Source organism: Silurus meridionalis, chromosome 14 (genome assembly GCF_014805685.1).
Source record: "Silurus meridionalis isolate SWU-2019-XX chromosome 14, ASM1480568v1, whole genome shotgun sequence".
NCBI classification, from domain to species: domain Eukaryota; kingdom Metazoa; phylum Chordata; class Actinopteri; order Siluriformes; family Siluridae; genus Silurus; species Silurus meridionalis.
This window is the reverse complement of record NC_060897.1, coordinates 8,460,299-8,481,330: the sequence shown is the minus strand read 5'-3', so window position 1 is coordinate 8,481,330 and position 21,032 is coordinate 8,460,299. Positions and strand designations below refer to the sequence as shown.

The 21,032-nt window shown below is 40.3% G+C and overlaps 1 protein-coding gene and 1 long non-coding RNA gene across 6 annotated transcripts in view; one reads left to right on the top strand and one right to left on the bottom strand.

Moving 5' to 3' along the window:
* LOC124396375 overlaps window positions 1-14,081 on the bottom strand; it is a 34,184-nt gene extending 20,103 nt beyond the window's left edge. Inside the window, exons 1-2 of the long non-coding RNA XR_006927764.1 lie at window positions 14,017-14,081; window positions 13,069-13,103 (exon numbers count right to left, since the gene is read on the bottom strand). This is a non-coding gene — a long non-coding RNA (uncharacterized LOC124396375). The remainder of the gene's footprint in view (window positions 1-13,068; window positions 13,104-14,016) is intronic.
* LOC124396374 (speckle type BTB/POZ protein) overlaps window positions 14,034-21,032 on the top strand; it is a 102,537-nt gene continuing 95,538 nt past the window's right edge. For 2 of the 5 annotated variants that reach the window (XM_046865488.1, XM_046865485.1), the window contains exon 1: window positions 14,034-14,158. The gene's annotated coding sequence lies outside the window, so the exon portion shown is untranslated. Of the gene's footprint in view, window positions 14,159-14,199; window positions 14,359-21,032 lie in introns of those variants that run through there. The other 3 variants (XM_046865489.1, XM_046865487.1, XM_046865490.1) reach the window with 2 other exon arrangements.

Sequence of the window (21,032 nt, the reverse complement as noted above, 5' to 3'; positions counted from 1 at the left end):
GACTGAGAAGATTTCTGCCCACATTTTCGCTATGTAGCTCACACCATCTAAATGAGATCATGTACAAATCCTCGCTTCTCCCTGCATCGAGAAAACCTCCCTTTCTCTCGGCTTCTTCTCAAATATAAAGTAATTAGAATTCCATCAGCAAAATCTTTGGCAATGGTCCGCCTGCATCCAAGCTCCTTTCACTTCAAATATTTCACCCTCGTTTTTCATGTTTCGGCTGGCTAATTAAAATATTGATAATTGGCTCTTTTGACAGCGGATGCAAGCAGGAAGCTCTGAAATAGCAAATAGGACACTCATCCGCTGAGTACTGAAGTTATTGGCTTGCTTGTGGAAACATATTATTCCCAATAAAGTGCTTCTACCCCGTGCATGCTGATGGAGCGCAGGCGCCCGTACCGTCTCCGTGCGGGTATCCATGTAGTCCCTGGAAGGACTTGATCAGCAAATCGAAATGTTTTCTGGAATTCTGTACGTGTAATTGTTCCGATAATGACTATTTTGCTCGCTGTGTGCTATGGCTAAGCTTTTTTTTTCTCAGCTTAAACGAGTTCATTAGCACGGAATGGTGCACAGAGGCTGCTCAGGGGGGGAAAAAAAGAAAGGAAGAGTGAGCAATAAATTCATCTGGAATATCTAGGCCAGTCTTCCAGTGAATACAGCTAATTGGTGGAATAGAACATAGCTGGTGCTGGATCATGCGGGAGGGGGGGAGGGGGGTTAATACTGTGGTTAGTCCACTTGCTTTAGCGAAGACTCATTAAACATCTATTAAAAGCTCCCCTGCGTCTATTATTGTGTATGTCGTGGATTTACTGGCTCAAAGGCCTTCTCTTTATTCTTCCGCCTCTGTCTGTCCATACCAGAAAGCTCTAAGCGCACACGCTAAAGCCACCCGAGCTGCTTTATGCTAGGTGCTAGGTCTCTGACGATTCTTTGCTTTCTCTGTGTCTTGGTATCTCTTTCTGTTTATTCTACAATCAGATTTAGCCTACAGCAGGGAGGCGGCTGCTCTCAGTGGAGACAGAGGCCCGAGCAACCCAAGCTGAAGTGATTATATTTGTGTGTGTGTGTGTGTGTGTGTGTGTGTGTGTGTGTGTGTGTGTGTGTGTGTGTGAAAGAGAGACAGTGATTTCGTCAGGGATGCTGAGACAGTAGCTTCAGCCTGTAGCACTGCACAAAATCATGCTGAGGAAGGAGACAGTCAGTAGGTGAGCAGGATGGAATGGAGGAGCACTGATATGCAGAACGAAGCCAGTGAACAAGATATGGATCAACAGTCCATCTGACACCCACCCACACGCACATATTAAATCCAGGCTCAGAGAGTCAGAGGTGCAAACTGAAATTCTAAACACTGTTCATATGGGATTGTAGTGCTATAGTTGGATAGTTGTGCTGCTGTAGCATCCAGTCCAGTCAGCTCCCTCGATTCACTCCAGGGAAAAGTGTGGTGTCTTAGCACGGCGATCGTTACATAACAGTACACGATGAGATGTCATGTAACATTTAATGGCAAAAATAAGCAGCTGTCCGAAAGATATATGTTTTCTGTCATATTATGTGCTCTTGGCCAGTTATACGAGAGACTACGGTGCAATGTACATTTGTCATTTTGCCTATATATTTTGTAAGTACTGTATTTAATCGGTTAACATTCTGTCGATTATTTTATTGCAATAATATGATGAACATCAAGTGTCTGATTCATACACTATATGGACAAAAGTAATGGGACACTTGACCTTTCCTGCCATATGTGGTTTTTCTCCAAACTGTTACCACCAAGTTGGGGGCACACACCTGAATTGGATGTCTTTGGATGTGCTATAATAACATTTTGCGTTCACATGAACTTAGAAATTCATACCTATTCAAGCATAACAAAGCGAGCTCCATGAAGATAAGGCTTACATGGTTTGGAGTAGAAGATCTTAAGTGGCCTTCTATAGAGCTCTGTTATCAACCCTTCTGAACACCTTTAAATTTAATTGAAACATTCACTGCACCCTAGGCCTCCTTACATCACCTACATCAGTACCTGACTTTACTAACAACCTTGTGGCTGATGAACACAAATGTCCACAAGCACACTTGAAATTCTAGTGGAACATCTTCCCAGAGGAGTGGAGGGGATTATAAGGGCAAACTGAGACTAAATGTGAAATGCGATGGTCAAAAAGCACATACCATACAAGTTTTTTACATGCATTCTTATAATCTTATAGAAAAAAGGGTTCCTTACACGGTTTTGGAAACGGTGAAGGATCTTCTGTTATAGAATGGGTTCTTCTTTAAATCCTTTGTCATGTCACAGCACATTACTGACTCCAAATATGGCCGCTACAGATTCCACTTCATGGACACTACAGCAATCACATTCACCAGCATAGTAATTAAATGATTAACATTTGAACATTTGCATTTACACCCATTTACACACATATAAACACTAAAAGGACTGTTTTAATCATCACGTCGCAAAGTATACGCTCACTTGCATATTCTGTCTCTATAGAATACTATTTCTCTGTTGACCTAATTCAATTCCTGTTTTGGATTCTGGTCTGCTCTAGTTTAGTCTGTATGCCCATCCCCTGACCTCTGCCTGCTGTTGGATTTTGATCTTGCGTTTATATTTGGATTTGTGAAACTGTGAATGTCTGAACTGTTGCTTCTTTCTTTACATGACACCCTCTCTGAAAAGAAAAAAGGAGACTATTGTAGGCTTTCACAACGACACACTCAGGGTTCCACCAGAGGAAGAAAATAAACAGTGCTCTATGTCTTTGTGTTTCTGGTTCCTGGCAAATATACAAGCCTGGGAAATTTGTGTACTGCAATTGTGTGCACTCTTCTATACAGCTGACGCAGCGTACCTAGGTGTCCGTGTTTGTGTGTGTGTCTATGTCTATATTTGTTGCTGTGTTTTTGTATTCATCTCTATTAGACATGATAAGGGGCTGCTTTCTATTCCCCGACTAATTATTATGCAGATTTCCTCTCAACATCCGCTTCTCCAAGGAGCTGAAGAAACAGTTCACGTTACAACGACGTGTGAACATACAAACCAATAGAACCACACATGGTTTGTCACAACGTGCCCTGTCTTCCGTCCCGGTTTCTTTTTAAGCAACATTTTTTTATTTCCAGATGTGCAAACAGCTCAAACCAGGGCCAGTAAACGTCATCAAACACGATCGGCCACAAAATATTATAAGTTTGAAAAAATTTACTGATGGAATGTCATTGAGATGCAGAAAATCTCTCTCCTTCCCTACCCTCTTGCTCCAAAGCGCCCCCCTCCCTCATTCGTAGCTGCTGTTCAAGATTTCTCTTTGAAATACCCTAATCTCAGCGGCACTTGTGCAAACAACACACTCAGTAATTAAGCCACCAGCACCCTCGTAAGAGGAGACTGTTTCAATTAATTATTCACATTATCTCACATATTGTCTTTTAAAGCAATGCCAAGCAATGAAATTAGCTTCCCTCTCCCATGTCTTGTCTTTCCTTCTCACCCTGTCCTGATTCTTTTCTCTGGTTTACTCCTTTAAAAAAAAAACGAAGCATGTCCTTGAGCAGTACTGCTTTCAGAGCAGAGTGGCTAAGCTGATGAAAGGCGATCTGGTATTTATCGCAAGCTCACAGGCAAATCCTGCTGTAAAAGGCTACACACTTAAGACACCCATAATCCACTGGGTTATATACCCCAAGACTGTGGTTACATGATTTTTTTTTACCCACTTTTCAGGATTTGTTTCCCTTCTCTTTCTTTTCCTCGCATTCCTATATAGGAAAAAGTTACCTGATTGTGCACTCAGAGGGAAGGCAGGTGAATATGAGCACAGTCTATGACTGGTAAATGGAAGGGTTATGTATGGAACTTGCACCAGCTGTATTAAGCTGAGGATTCGGTTTTATTATTACCAGCCTTTCTACTATTTGGCAGTGTATCCGGGCCACTCCTGTGCTGTGCTCCAGCTTTACACTCTGATCTTCAGACTGCTCTAATGATGAGCTACGAGCACTCCCATAGGGGTGGCACTGCTAACAAGATGACCTTTGCAAAAAAACAGAATTTTAGCACAAAAACCCTAGAATATAGCCATGGACGCCCCATGCTATATGGATTTATATATAACCGACTGCGCCTTTGAGCTAAAACGGTTTGTCCAGTCTGCAATTCATGTCAGAACATCCAGTACCATGTGAAATGTTACATCATAATAAACGGCCTGGAACTGGAGGGAAATCTACCATAGTATTGCTGATTGACTGTTGTTGAGCAAACAGATTTCAGCACTTGGATATTTTAGGAGTTTTTTTTTTAACATGGAATGAAAACCTTTCCTTTTATACTTTACCCACATTGATCAGGGTGACAAAGGGGCCACTTTGCTACTTGTTGGTACTTGCCATAAATAAAAGCAAACACAAATACTACAATAGTTCCTAAGGAAATCGCCCTGGTGGTTTGAAGAAAAGAGAACAATAGCAAATTTGATCCGTTCAAAACAATGGAACTGTTTCACAGCAAAGGCAATCTCTAGAGGAACAAAAAGAGGTTTGAATGAAGCAGCTGGAGTAACTTGCAAAGATCTCAAAGACACTCTCGTTCATGTGAAAAGCTTTCTATTTTCTCAGGATCTACATGAATATGTTCCTCACAAACTTTCTAATAGTTTTTTTGGGTGCTTTGGGTTTCATGTGGAAATAACTGTTGCAATAAGAGATGTTGAATAACACAGTGATTCCAAGGAAAATATTAAACTTCCGTAGGAAAAGCTCAAAATGATTTCCTGACTCCCTCACTTTCAGAAACTGCTTCATCCTGATCATGGTCATTAGGGGTTCCGAAGCCCATCCCAGAAATTCAAAGTGGATGGGACAGATGGGGGAGTCCATCGCAGCACACCATGAACACACATTCACACCTAGGGGCAATTTATCATCGCCAATCGACCAGCTGGCATGTTTTTGAGAGGTGGAAGGAAACCAGAGAACCCAAGGATTAAACGGGGGACCATGGCACTGTAACACAGCAATTTGACCCACTGCACACACACGTCACCTCTACAATATTCTCCTGCCATCTAACAGATAGCTGGCTATATAAAATGTGTACTCCTGACCATCACACTGCTGTTTGCTTGTTGAACATCTCATTACATTTATTCCCTTCAGTTTGGTGTATGGCTGTGGGGATTTGTGATCATTCAGCTAAAAGAATATGAATGAGATCAGACTGTGATATTGTGATGTCGAGGAGGATGCAGTTTCAGTTCATTCTAAAGGTGTTCAGTGAGGTTGAGGTCAGACCCTCCACTCCAGTTCTTCCACTCCAACCTTAACACCATTAAACAATGTCTCCATGGAGCTCGCTTTGTGCCTTGTCGGGTTTCCAGTGAGGAGACTTGTAAAGCTAGTGCATACATAGACATTCTCCATAATTGTGTGCTTTTATATTTTATGGTTACAGTTTGTTGAATAGATTGAGCTATGCACCATTACGACCACAAATTCGTTTACTTTAACTAGTTAGAGTCTCTATCTAGTGTGGCATGCAGACTGGTGTAATTGTTTCTTTAAATCATTTGCTCATTAGAAGTGTCTGTGTTCTGTGGAAATACTCATAAAAGGTTATTAAAGTTTCAACTTTAAGATTGGGGTTCCATAGATCTGACCAGATCCAGTCTGATAAAGGTTCTATTCCAGCACAGCACCAAATTCATGTCAAATATGATCTGTGACCACAATTGAATTGTAAAATCCTTGTGTCCAATATTCCACTTTTAAGAAAAATAAAGCAAGAAACTAAAGGCTATAATCTGTGCTACTAAGAAAAATGTGCGAATGAAATATAACCATGTCTCCTTTCTGATAAAAACTCATTTGTGTGCTTCACAGCAAAAGGGGAAAAAACTTATGCAATAAGAGGAGGGGTTGTTGATGCGTTGTTGTTCTACTAAATCATTGGTGAATGTAATAATAATTTACCACAGAAACTTCTTGTAATTGACCTCAACATCATAGCAAATCCTTAAATACCAAATGTCGAACTCATTGTTTCACGCTGTGGAACATGCACACGTTATCGAAGCTACCATGAGTCAGGCCTCTGAGTGTCATTTTCACACGTTCACACTTTACAAATACTTCAACCATAAACTCGAACTGAGAATAAAATCTCCTGACATTTTGCAACAGAGACACATGATATCCCACCGACACACTTCCTCTATAATATTTCAACTTTTTTCCCCCCACATTGTCCCCATTACATTCCTTCTACTAGTCTTCTTTATATCATTCTTCCTCTCTCTCTCTCTCGCTATGGTGTTATAATTGAGAAAACAGTGTGGCCCAAGAGTCCAGTGTGTAATCCACACTCTATAAACACTCTAATTGAAGTGCAAATTCAATATTCCCTTATCACTCTTGCGCTTTCTTTTTCTATCTGACGTGTAATTACGCAACGTCTGGCAATCTAATCGTCAAAATGCGCATGGCAAACAGTCACTGCACAAGGAATATGTTTCTGCATTTGGTGTTAATAGTGATCATAGGCAAAAACTTAAAACCTCACAGAAGTGCAGAACACCTAATTCGCTTTATGTTCCTTACTGCCTCCCTTTTCTTCATTTTATTCATCTTTCACTTGGCATTCGTTTAGTTGCGTTCCCTGGTGTGTGTTCCCCTTACAGTCTCCCTCTTTAATGTGCAGGTAACCAGATTCTTTTCCTCAGGTTGGGCTATGTGGACTGAAGTGGGCAGGCAAATAAAGAAGTATATTAAAAACCTTTCATGCAGACACACTGAAACAATGAGGAAAAATGACTGTCTCTGTGTGTGTGTGTGTGTGTGTGTGTGTGTGTGTGTGTGTGTGTGTGTGTGTGTTTACGCATCTGTGTGGGAGAAAGGTATTGCCACTTTAATTAAAGTTCTATTTTTCTCTCTTACAGTCCCTGTAGAGCTCAGTCTTCTCGTCCACCACATGCTTATTTGTGTCTAATTTGGATAGAGCTGCCAGGCTGCCAGCTTCAAGGTAAACCCTATGCCAACTCGCACCAACAAACTGGCATCATCCCGGCGAGAGGACAGGGCAGGTCCAAGTCTTTCCAATCTACAGAATTTGAGAGCAGCATAGCCACAAATCCAAACGCACGCTTGGAATGGATTGCGATATGGAGCATGACTGGCATCAGTGGCATCGGGTGGATGGGAGTCAAATGCAAGGTTGCGTTTGAGTTAATCACCAGAAATAAATGGTTCAACTAGTTTAGCTGTCATGATAATAATAAAAATAAATAAATAAATAAATAAATAAATAAATAAATAAATAAATAAATAAAAATAAGCCATAGTGATGCACTAGGTCAATGGTGCAGTCAAACCTGATCCTGAGCTCCGTCTCCTGTCTGCACAGATTTCTACATTCCTCCTGTTTTCATGTGGGTTTCCTCTGGGCTTCCTTGGTAGATGTAGGCTAAATTGCCCTTAGGTGTGAATGAGTCTCTGTGTGTGTGTGTGTGTGTGTGTGTGTGTGTGTGTGTGTGTGTGTGTATTGTTGCCTCACGCCTAACGTTCCCAGTATAGTTCTTTGACTCCATTATGGCACGATGACAAGGACGAAGCAGTTACTAGAGATGAATGAATAAATGAATTTTAATAAGAATAAGAATAATGATGATGATAACATTCTCTCCAAGTATGCCAATAATGTAGGTTTAATATATAATACGATAAGATAAACTTCTTAAAAATTCCTCATGCGGAAATGAAAACGTTCGAGCGGCGCGATAGTAAGCCCCGGTCAAATATAATTGCTTTTTCGTGTGGAATGGAAGTGTCTTGTGAGAAGCAGCGGCTCAGCCACTGGGCAGCAGACCATGCAAATCCACCAAGCTCAGGGCTGACGAATCCTCCCTAAAATCCTCCCTAACATCCTCAATAACATCACTCTCTGAAGAGTCCCAAACTGCCCCTGGAAGCAACATCAGCACAAGAAATGGGTTTTCAGTGGAGAGGCAGTTGCTCACAAGCCTAAGATCACTAGTGGTGTAAAGCATGCAGACCGGACTGGACTTTGGAGCAGTTAAAATGTGTTCTGAAGTGTTCACTATGTGGTAGTCTGATAGATGACTCTGAAGAGAATGCATAGTGCCAACAGTAAAATTGGTGAAAGAGGGATAACAATCTAAGGCTAATGTATTTTCAGGTTTGGGCTAGATCCCTTAGTTCTAGTGAAGGTAATGTTAATGCTAGAGCAAACATGTCAGACCCTTGCATGCTTCCAACTTTGTGTAAGGCTCTGTCTAGTTTCAGCATGATTTTGCACCGGTGCACAACACATGATCTACAAAGCAAGACCTGGTTAGACTGGTTTGTTGTGGAGAATCCCGCATAGAGTATTGAACTCCCTGATCTTCTTTCAACTGCTTCTTTTTGCGCCACTGCTTCCCTTTTCCACCCATTCCGAGGCATCCTAAGGTTGCGCCAGCTCCAGTTGTGTCTCACCTCATGAAGTTTATGGATCTTTAAAGAGAAAGTAGATACCAACCCCGCAATCATCCTGAACCATCTAAAGACGTACCGGCGCCATTTGGATCCCACTTCATATGGAGTTTGGACATTGGACCTCTTTGAATGTTTAAAGGCTCTGGCATGGAAAGGCTGGTGTTGGATCTATGATGATCTCAAATGTTGGGCTATTTTATGAGTTGTTCAGTAGCTCCTGGTTCCACAACGTTGCCTAACTGTATAAGACTGTGGAAAGGACATTACTCACAATCTCACACTCCGGTGTTTTGTATTGTTTTTAAGATTTATAATCACACTTCATATCTTCAAATGAGGATGGGTTCCCCTTTTTGAGTCCGGTTCTTCTCAAAGTTTGTGCCGCATAACATCTAAGGGAGTTTTTCCTTGCCTCAGTCGCCCCAGGCTGCACATCAGGGATAAATACACATAATTTCCTTTGATTCTGTTCTGTTAAGCTGCTTTGAGACAATATCCATTGTGAAAAGCGCTATAGAAATAAACTTAACAGAATGTTGGAGGCGAGTAAATCTATGAAGACGAGATGATTGTATATAATTGCCCAGGTTCTGAAATTGGGCCAATGTCCCACAAGGTCATATACAGTAGGAGTTATAGTGAGGTGTAACTGTTCATTTTAACTGTTCAGAGTGCAAACTTATGCTATTAAATTGAATCATATACAGTTGACATGTGACTTACTGGGACTTTTGAAAACAATTGAAACCCTTATAGAATTTGTAATGGTTGTAATAGGAATTGAATTGGATTTAATGGCTAGTGTAATGGTCCATTTGGGGTGGTACTGGTAATTTGTCTTTCATTATTGGCATGTTATGTCTAGTGGACACCATTAAAGACCATCACCTTTGGCAACTTGTAGATCACGTGGTAGCATCTACTGGACACAACTAGGAATAATCTACTGGACATCAATAGAACCAATTAGAACCATTTACTGGACACCAATATGAATAAACAGGAACCATCTACTGGACACCAATAGAAACCAAAAGAAACCATATACTGGACATCAATTGGGAAACAATAGGAACCATCTACTAGACACCAATGGGAAGCAAGAAGACCCATCTACTGGACATCAATGGGAATAGGACATTGTCATACATCCAGAAAATGGTTTCTAAGGTTTGATGATAATGATTTAATGATGCAGTGGTAATAATTTATTTGGGTAATGGGTCATAGGGTTAACAGTTGTATCAGTAAACAGCTGATAACAAAACAGACTTCATAATGAAAGTGCAATGAATTTTCTTAGTTAAACAATTGCACATTTTGACCATATATTACAGAAATATAAAGGGGAAAAGTATTTACTGAAATTATTTACTATTTGGTAGCACCCAATTGAGCATGGGTTTCCTTTAAAGTCTGATTTCTCTCAAGGTTTCCCTCACAAATCAGCTCAGGAGGTTTTCTTTGCCACAGTCACCTGTAACTTGCTTATTAGGAAAATGTATACATTTGGAATTTATATTTATTTCTGCAAAGATGCTTTGTGACAACTTTCATTGTTAAAAGTGGTTTGCATATGCTTTTTGAATTAAATTATGCTTGCCTTTCATTTTGCACTTGCACAAAGTTTGACAATGGGTAACTCTTATTTTCTAGAAAACAAAACCAGGCATTGGCTCAGTGCAGAAATATGGTGAACTAATTGTAAAGAATTTTACTAATTGTATGTCAGAGAACCACCAGCCATGCCTCCCCCAAAGGCACACACTCTCACTCAGCCTCTCCCTGCTCTAATCACCTACACCTGTTCCCCATTTACCTATTCCCTTTATAAGTTCCCGATTCCCCGCGACAAGGGCGTTGAACCGCTGCCGGGCCGCGACGAGGTCACCGCTTCAGAGTCCCGCCACTTTTCAGAGTCCCGCCTCGGGCCTGTCCAAGACTAAGGTCTTGGCTTGCCCTTGCTTTATTTAACCTTCATTTGAACAGTGTTAGAATTGTTGAGAATAAAAACACAATAAAGCCTATTTCACTTTTATGGTCTTCAAAACAGTCTGCCATTTTGCCAAAATTTAGATTTACCTCTAGGCAGTATGTAATACAGCTCTCATCTCACTGAATGATTTCTCCCCCCCTTTTATCAACGCTAGTGCTGACACTTTTGTTCTTGACTTTATGAGACAGCATTTCTCTGAAATATAAACCGGTGTCAGTGGCACACAAAGTCAACAACAGCAAAAATATTCACTCTGTTGTTATGAGAGAAAAGCCTGGCTTTGTCCTGCACCGAAGCATGAAAATTATGCCTGAGAAAACACCTCTGCGACTTCAAAGATGTCACTGTGAGTTACAGTCTTAAGCGGCATCAGAGGACCAGAAAGAGACGGTGTGCTGGCACTGTATGAAACAGACCCTTCAGAAAAAAAGGCACTGGGTTCAGCTTTTCTGCCCTGCACTGTAACAGGAAGTGAATACTTTAACAAGCTTTGTATAGAATTGAGTGACAGCATTACGCTTAACACACAGCAATATTCATTTTGTGCATATTTTCACACATCTGTGGCCTGTTGTTTTTGATCTTATTCCCCTTTCCCTCTCTTTCAAGTTTTTTTTTTTCATGAATTTCCTTCAGCTCTGATTCACATCTCTCTGCAGATGCAGGTCTGGAAGAAGAACACAGACCCTACACACACACACACACACACACACACACACACACACACACACACACCTCTCACACATGCAAACTCACTTTCAGAGTTATACACAGGCTGAGAGTCAGATTCAATATTTATTTAACAGCTTAGATTACTGAGATGGAAAAAGAAATCACGTCAACAAAATAGATACGATCTCATACAATCATTTAGGACACTTAATTAAAATGAATGGATGTTTTTCCACAGTGAACAAATTTCACTTGCAGATTTATAGTTTGGCCTTTTTGAGTGGAATATGAATTTTTTGCACAATGAAACCCTTTTAGCCTTAATGCTGTTATATTTACAAATAGGCCAGTTTTTAAATCGGTGAGGTGGTACATGCATGTCTGATGTAGTGTATGACAGGCCTGAGGTGGTCTATGACATGAATGAGGTGGTGTATGACATACCTCAGGTGGTGTATGACATGTCTGAGGTGGTGTATGGCATGTCTGAGGTAGCGTATGATGTACCTCAGGTAGTGTATGACATGTCTGAGGTGGTGTATGACGTACCTCATGTCTGTGGTAGTGTATGATGTGATCGAGGTAGTGTATGACATATTTGAGGTGGTGTATGATGTAACCGAGGTGGTGTATGATGTGACCAAGGTGGTGTATCATGTGACAGAGGTGGTGTATGATGTGACCGAGGTGGTGTATGACATATCTGAGGTGGTGTATGATGTGACCGAGGTGGTGTATGACATATTTGAGGCGGTGTATGATGTTACCGAAGTGGTGTATGATGTGACCGAGGTGGTGTATGACATATCTGAGGTGGTGTATGATGTGACCGAGGTGGTGTATGACATATCTGAGGTGGTGTATGATGTGACCGAGGTGGTGTATGACATATCTGAGGTGGTGTATGACATATTTGAGGTGGTGTCTGATGTGATCGAGGTGGTGTCTGATGTGACCGAGGTGGTGTATGATGTGACAGACACACATTTCCTAATGTAAGCTGCTTGTTTTCTCATAGTGAGGGAGTCTGTGTAGCTTTAGCAAACACTATTTAATGTTAGCATGCGTAATATGGTCAAGAACATGATAATAGGTCAGATATAGCTGTATTTTCAATGTATTGCAAAATCGAAACACATGCCTTTACACTTGTAGGCAATTTGTCTCAACTTCCTGTGTTGTTTGCCATAAAATATTTGCTGCTTGAGAAACTGCCCTTTTTAAGTGCTTACTTTAGCAGTCCTCATGTGTTTTGGTAGACAGCTGTGGCTTGGGAATAAAAAATACAGCTTGTTTTGACCAGATATAAGCTGCCAAAAGACAGGAGGAGGTTTAAAATTATATAACAGATAGTTCTGGTCCACTAATTTGATCGGAAAATGACATTTAGTATAACACATCACTGTTTGTATCACTTCACTTGTCTGGGATTGCAGTGTTGTTGCTATGCTTGCTTATAAAACCATTAATATACTTAACTACAGGCTGTCAATCAATGCGTGCTGGCATGGCAACTCACAACCCTCGATCCAGCTGTGGCTTCTTTGGGAAATAATTTCATTGATGGAGTGAAATTAAATAAAATTATTCAGCGTTATGGTGTCAGAAATGTCAGTTAGTCAATATTAATTTTGAGTTGATAGAACTGTTGTATGAAAGCAATATTGGACTTGCAATCATGCTGTTGTACTGAATCTCAGCACGATTGTGATTACCTGTGGCACTCGTGTCTACGATCGCATCACAGCCATGCTAACATTAAGAAAAATAGCGCTGTTGCATTAAAGGAAGTCATATCATGATTTTGAACCTTTTATATTTACATTTAGTGTTGCGTCATGTCAATGAAACATGTTAGTGCTATCACTTACTGTTTTCTGTACCAGTATCTCTTTTTTTGTCCGTCCTGGAGAATATAAGACAAAAAATACAACCTGTCATGTCCCGAGAAACAGGATAGCACCAACTTCTTTATCTTTCCAATAGGGGAAAACATAGAATGGAGACACCTTTCATGAACCCTAAACATTTCCTTAAAGAAAACTTTATCATATTAATAATTCCAGACCTTTCTGTTTTAAATAACAGTACTTTTTAGATTATGTGAATTCACCCACATACAAAGTGTAAAACCATTTGTTCCAGATGGCTAATCTGATTGGTCAAGCAGCATTCCAAGAGTTGTTTTTTTTTTTTTTTTTATAGTATAACCACACAGGTACATGTGTGTATTGTGTCCAAAATTTCAGTTCATTCCGGATTTATAGAAATGTTGATAGCAATATCACTCTTGTAGTTGTTTTGTTATAGTGAATATCAACATTAAATTCATTAGCTCCATAGTCTATCTATCTATCTATCTATCTATCTATCTATCTATCTATCTATCTATCTATCTATCTATCTATCCATCCATCCATCCATCCATCCATCCATCCATCCATCCATCCCAGACCAGAAGCCAAATGGAAATCTTATATAATATAAATCATATTTTGCTTTTGTGCATATTTTCCAGATTTATTTGTCCATATCTCTCTCTCTCTCTATCTATCTATCTATCTATCTATCTATCTATCTATCTATCTATCTATCTATCTATCTATCTATCTATCCATCCATCCATCCATCCATCCATCCATCCATCCATCCCAGACCAGAAGCCAAATGGAAATCTTATATAATATAAATCATATTTTGCTTTTGTGCATATTTTCCAGATTTATTTGTCCATATCTCTCTCTCTCTCTCTCTCTCTCTCTCTCTCACACACACACACACACACACACACACACAAACAAACAAACGCTATAGCCTACTTTAAAACGTTGAGTTGAGGGCTCGCGCGCCTTAGTGTGTGCGTGCGCGCGCCCGTCCGTCCGAGTGTCGTCACGCGCTTTAACCCGGACGTGAAGCCGCGCAACAGAAAAAAAAAATCCGATCGAAGAAAAGATTGAGGAGGTAAGTTTGAGAAGGAGAATATGAGGCAGGAGGCGACGCATTTGACTCTTTGGAATAGATGGTGTTTGTATTTGTAAGTGTGGCCGGGGAGAGCAGATAAACAAGAGCGTGTGTGAGGAGAGGTTTGTGTGGTGGAGAACTCTGGAGCTGCCTGCTAGCTAGTGCTGTGTTTGTTATCTAAGGAGCAGCAGCTGGTTTATGTGAGTAGAACTGAGTATCGCTTTCAGCTTTTATTCAACTGTTAATCCGGTGTGGCTCGCTAACTTCCTCATTTAGCTCCTGTTGCCTCTGTATTGAAAACTGACTAGCCGGCTGGCTAGCTCGCTCGACTCTGTGTGTAACTTGCTAGCATTGTTGTTTGTGTTTGGACTGAAGACTTAGCAGCGTGTATTTCTCATTCCTAAGCTTCCAAAACAATAAACGACTCCAAGCTCGTGTTGATTAAAATGTATGACAAGTATTGGTTATACATTCATAACGCTTGTTGGATGAACAAGTGATTATTCTCCTTTTGTTAGGAGGCCTGGACGTCAGTGATGGAGCCGTTGCCAAATAAAGAACCGTTTTAGTATGGAGCTGGAATTACAGATCCGCGCATGCGCACAGACCCGACTTTGTATCCTGCGAAATAAGGAGCTGATCCCCCTCCCCGTTTGGTATGCGCAGTGCAGGGCTGCAGGGGTGCTCGCTGCCAGAAAGTGAGCTACATTGCGATTTGAGACGACAGGCTTAGAACCAGTGCTGCATTGCAGAAATAATGATCCAGCTAATAGATTGTTATATGGAACAGTAATCAAATGGGGAAAAAAAAATTATTTAAAGCCATAATGGGGCAGGTTTATATTTTTATGTTGCATGCACTCTGGATATTTTTTGGATAACTGTAATATATTGAATCTCTCATCTACTCACACACACCTGCTTGTTTGTAACACCTTTCCCCATTCATATCTTATTTGAACGAAGCAACCTGGTCCTGTGTTTGCATGTAGACACCGGGACAGTTATCTTTGTAATTTGGTGATGGTTCAGTTTCTTTTATCTGGGTTAATATTTACACTTGAGCAAGCAAAGTCGGCCCGTATGAACCCCTTCAGTGCATCACAGCAGCGAACCATTCAGAAGTTCAGAAGGCGAATTAATTTTTGCAAAGAAAAGTCCAGGAGTTCTCAAAGTAGATGTCTAGCAAGGTGGTCCGCGATGTCCACGTTATGGTGGCGGAAATCACTTCCCATATAATTTTTCACTTTACACCTAAAATAAAAAATAGATTAAAGTCTGACTGTGCACAAATGAATTCCAGCATGTATCTAAAGGTGGTTTCAGAACTGCGGGGTGCACATCAGATCAAAAGAGCATTCGGCTCAGAGGTTTTGGATGCCGCTGAAGCTGGAGTTTAACAAGGTGAAAAAACCTCCAAGGCACTGCTGTGGACATCACATTCACCATATTTTTATCATCTGTCGTGATTGCAAATGAGATGCCGTGCATTTGAGAATGGTAATATGAAAGGTTATGAACTCATTTGTTGACTTTTAGTGATGAACTTGTGGCTGATGTACAGCTGTTAATGGAAGTAGAGTTCAAGGTTTCCTTTGCTGCATGAATGAAAACAACAGGTACCAAGAAGACTTAACTCTTTTTCCGCTTTGACTACAGAAAGTACAAGAGGTCAACTTTTAGTAAAGGTTGAGGAGTAAAAACCAGTAGTTGTGCAGGGTCTAGTTTCTGATATCGTGTGGAAATTATTTTATATGTAAAGATGTGCAAGAAATCAAATCATGAAACTTTGTTTTTTATATACGGTTCAACCAAATATTTAGGGTTTTTATTTAATGCTGGTAAAATAGTGTCCTGTTAAACAACCAGCACAAATGTGTAGATTTATTGGTGGATTTCTTTACATTCAAAATACATTATCGGCATGTTGTAGCCAGATGATGGTACTTGCGAGTAACAGTTGAACTGTTCACTGTTAGAAAAGTACCGCCATGGGGACAGGGTTACTCAGTGGTTAAGATGTTGAACTTCTGAAGGTCACGAGATCAAATCCCAGCGGCACCAAGCTGCTACTGCTGGGCCCCTGAGCAAGGTCTAAACTACTCTGTTGGATAAATGAGAATACAGTACAGGTTTTGCACATCTTAAGTTTTATAACGCTGCTTCCTTTCCCTGTGACGTCTTTAAGCGTAATGAGATGAAATGGATCATAGTAGCAGTATTGCACAGTTACTCTGATCGGCCCTGGTTGGTATTTTGAGGCAGCATCGTAGATCCTGCTGCGCTCTGGTCATGTTTCTGAATTACAGAATAGGTAGTAATAAAACTAAGGCAGTGAAATTTTATTTACTGCTCGGACTCGGCTCGGGTAACTATACAGCCCAATAAAACAAGCCTGGACCAATCTTCAGCGATATTAAACGCTGAGATATTGTGAACCAGTGCAAATATTTTAACACGTGAACATGCTACACCGGAAAGCAGTGGCCAGACTTGCGTAACCATAGCGACATTCCATGGATCTGTAATACAATATCAGATGTTGTAATAGCTTCCATGCTTCTGGGAAGATTTTTCACTAGATTTTGGAGTGTGCTTATGGAAATTTGTGATCAGCCACGAAGATGTTGGTAAAGTCAGGTAATGATCTTAGGTGCAGTCAGTGTTCCAGTTCATCACAATGGCGTTCAAAAGGGTTGAGGTCAAAGCTCTGTAGTGGGAGATCTTCCACTTCAATTTTAAGTATCTTCATAGAGCTGGCTTGTACACAGGGCTATTGCCGGGTTGAAGCAGGTTTGGGTTCAGGTGAAGGGAAAATGTAATTTTAAAGCTTGGACTGGTATCGTCGGGAACGATAGCGATTTTTAAAAATCGGTTTGAACAAGATTACATTACACATTATCTCAGAGAAACTTTTTACAGGCTTTTTACAGGCTTCTCCTGAGCCACTACACAAAGGAACACAATGTAATCAACACAATATTTCAGTGCAAAAAGTTTTAATTCCAGTTTTGATAAAGTTCAAGCAGTTTTAAGTCAGTATATGTGAGCATCACTGCTGCTTAGGGTCTTTGAATCACTGAGCAGTTCTTCTTCAGAAAAAGGAGCATGTCTGCTTATTCAGGAGACAGACAAGCCCTGTAGAAAAAGACAGCAAACCTTGAACAATAAACTTTGTGACAGGCCTGTGGCATTCATCTTTAAATTCTTTATTCATTTTGATGCTCTTCTAATTCCACGGTCAGAGGCTATAACGTTAATATGAAAAGGGGAACAACCATGAAAGCTAAACTGTTAATGCAGCCAAGGATAAGGACGTTTAATGTGAGTTAAACTCGATCAGTTACTGTTAACCTTTAAGCATTTAAGCATCGATTTAGCTAGTTATCTAAAGCAGTGGACCGGGCCGCTCAGAAAGAATACATAACTTACATTATTTCCGTTGTATTTATTATCTGATTGTGAACGATGTTTTTTTGTGGAAAATTACCAGATTCTCTTCGCCACATCTGTCTATGACTCACTCTTGATGCACGTCATGATGCCTCGGTCACATGTCTTACCTCCATCCGCTACCTTCTTAAAGGGGCTCCAGCCGCTAACACATAATACATTACCACTAAGATCAAACCCCCAAGCGAGCAAAATGAACAAAAAACAACACAGTGGATTCACGATTATTATTATTATTATTATTATTATTATATTCATAAAATACCAGTTTTATGCTGGTCGTATCATTTTATTTTGTTGTATTTATCTGCCACACCTTAAATACCGGTCTGTAAAATTATTGTCTGACAATAAATCGGTCCGTGGCGCTAAAAAGGTTGGGGGCCGCTGATCTAAAGCCATCGAAACAGTATATAATAAATAGTAAATAGCACTAAGTGGCTGCGCACAACCGTTAACTTAAAAAGTGCACAAGCTTGCAGCCCAACAAGTTAGCCGATTTTTGTATGTTTGTTTACCTGTCGGAGCCCCAGTCATAGCGCCGCTATCTTCATCAGCAATGGAGGACTCTTGTGGTGTGCATTTTGAAGGAGGTCCTGAGGCAGATAAATTCTGAGTGGATGACTGCACTGGCTCGGTCCCATTGCAGGAGCAACTTTCTGCTCTTATGTTTATTCGAGCGCTCAATCATATTTGATGTGTTGCTCGTCTTGGCAGAAATGATCTTATTGTCGTCGACCGTGGTGAAAAGTAGCCACACTTTTGATCGTTTAAACATCTTTTAAAACTATGTTAGACTCGAGCCTCACGTGTGAGACGCGTCTCTAGGCGAGTGGGCGCAACCCGGGGTAAACTATTGATTTTCCCCGATATTTTTGCCACAGCCAATCACCAGCATTCCATTTGGGCATGTTTACTGGCACGCTGACGTTGACTAGATTAAACTCTCAGGTATCGAAATTTGATACAGAACGAAAATAAATGTTTCGATAGTGTGGAGGCAATTTGGTCGTTGCTCAAAAAGTATCAAACTCGATACCCATCGCTGGTTCCAGCATCCAGAGACACCTTAACTGTGTGCATCCAACTGAGAGGTAACAGATTGGGGAAGAACTATATATGGTGTATTCTGTCCCCCAATACTTTTGTCCATATAGTGTAAAATTGGCAAGTAGGGTTGCAATGGGGTGGACAATTTTTGGAAACTTTCCATGGGATCTTTGGGGAATTTGTTTGGGAAATATTACAAATTGGAAACTTACCTGGAATTTATGGGAATTTTACAACAATTTTAGAGAATTAAATGGAAACTTGGGAAAATGTATATAAACTTTCATATACATATAAATATACACATTTTATTTGATGATAAGCTGGCATAAAAACTACAACGAAGCTTTAAACAAATATATGTAAATAACGTGAATACTCGCCGAGATGGACATTGATATTATTTTGTTTTCAGGATTCAAGAAATGATCTAACCTGCAATTTTGTAAATTCCTGTTCATTTCCATGGAATGTTTCCAGTCTTAAAAAATTCCTGGAAGTTTGCTACCCTGTTGACAAGTTTGAGGAAATTGTTGAACTCCACTTCGTTTGGTGGTGCGAACATGGCTGGTGGAATGAAAGCATGCTGCAAGAGATCGTTCACTGATGAATAACTTGAGATGAGTGCAGAAGTGCACAACGTTCTTCCTGCAGAAGCTTCTGGCTCAGTGGTAAATCAGTGTAACTGGTTTTTCATTCACTTCCTTCACTTTTACTTCGACACGGTGTCATTCAGGATTATGTCTAATAACGTTTAAGTGAATTAGTCTTAATAAACCTACTACAGAGCAGCTGTGAAGGAAAGCATGAGGGAGAAGGGAGGAGTGCTGTACATTAGGGTTCTTTAGTGTGGAGAACTGGCTAAGGTTCTCTGATGTCTGTGCTTCTCGGGGGTCTTTGGTATTTTTTGTCTAAAATGTCAGGACAGTACATTTTTATCAGCTCATTTTTTTGTTCTCATTTGTAACATGACAGTAAGCAGTATTACTTGTTTCACCTCTGCTCCTCTCTGCTTTTCTTTCTGCCTTTCTTTCTTCCTAGCACAGGTACCTTCTGTCCACCCTCCCTTCATCTTTTTTTCCTTCCAACATTTTCTTTTGCTTCCCCTCGCCCCGCCTTCCTCCCCTCTTCCTTCCTCCATTCCTTCCTTTCTTCCTTCCACTGCTTTTTACTGAATTTCTCATGGCTTTTCATTGGTTTGCTACATTTTACTTTCATTACTTCCTTTATTCAGCATATCCTCTCCCCTTTCTCACACCATCTTTTCCTCTGTCATTTCCTCTCCTCCTATGTTCCTTCCTTCATTTAGTTCTTTCTTTCTTTCTCTCTCTCTCTCTCTCTCTCTCTCTCTCTCTCTCTCTCTCTCTCTCTCTCTCTCTTTCTCTTTTCTTTCTCTCTTTAAAATTTTTCCTTTTTATTAAATTGACCCTTTATTTCCTTCCTTCTCTCAGCATATTCCGCCATCCTTTCCTCTCTCTTCTTTGTTTGTTTGTTTGTTTCTTTGTTTGTTTGTTTCTTTGTTTGTTTGTTTCTTTGTTTGTTTGTTTGTTTCTTTCTTTCTTTCTTTCTTTCTTTCTTTCTTTCTTTCTTTCTTTTCCTCTCTCCAACTCCCCATTTTCTCTTTTCCTTTCTTCCTTTTCTTAATTTTTCTTTTTTCCTTTCTATCCCTTCCTCCTGCCTCTGTAGTGTTTGGTTGGTATCAGTAGGAACAGTGGAAGTGTGTGTGCTGCACCGTTGCTGTGGAACTTCATTACAGAAAGTTTAATTCGCTTAAATTTAAACACTTTCAACAGTTGTGCGTTTACGTTCCTCCGCAGTTTCCTGGTGCTAATTTTAAGGCCGGTGAGTTATTCTGTCTCATTCTCTGTTCATCAGGTCTGCCAGGTCTTAACTTTCTCTCTCTCTCTCTCTCTCTCTCTCTCTCTCTCTCTCTCTCTCTCTCTCTCTCTCTCACCCCTTCTCTTTCTCTCACTTTCTCTCTCCTGGCTCAGCAGCATGATAAATCCAAGACTTAGCACAAACCTGCTTTCATTTCCAACACAAGAAGAGAAATTACATTAGTTACGCTCTGCAAAATCAGCCAAGCAAAACTATTTATTGTGATATCCAGAAGCAAAAATTATCCCAGTGACTCATCCAGGAGTTTTTTTCCCCAGTTATTAAAAAATTTGATAATTTGATTGGCGAGCACCAATATTATTTCGAAGGTAGAACAGCATTGGCATTTTTCCCTCTGAAAATGTAGGATTGAAGTGGAAATGATCCATTTTGTACATCTTTTGAGATGAATATTAAACCTCCGGGCCATGTAGCAGGAGACAGCGCTACTCCATCATTCCATAAAGCTTCCATTTCAAAGGAATGCCTACAC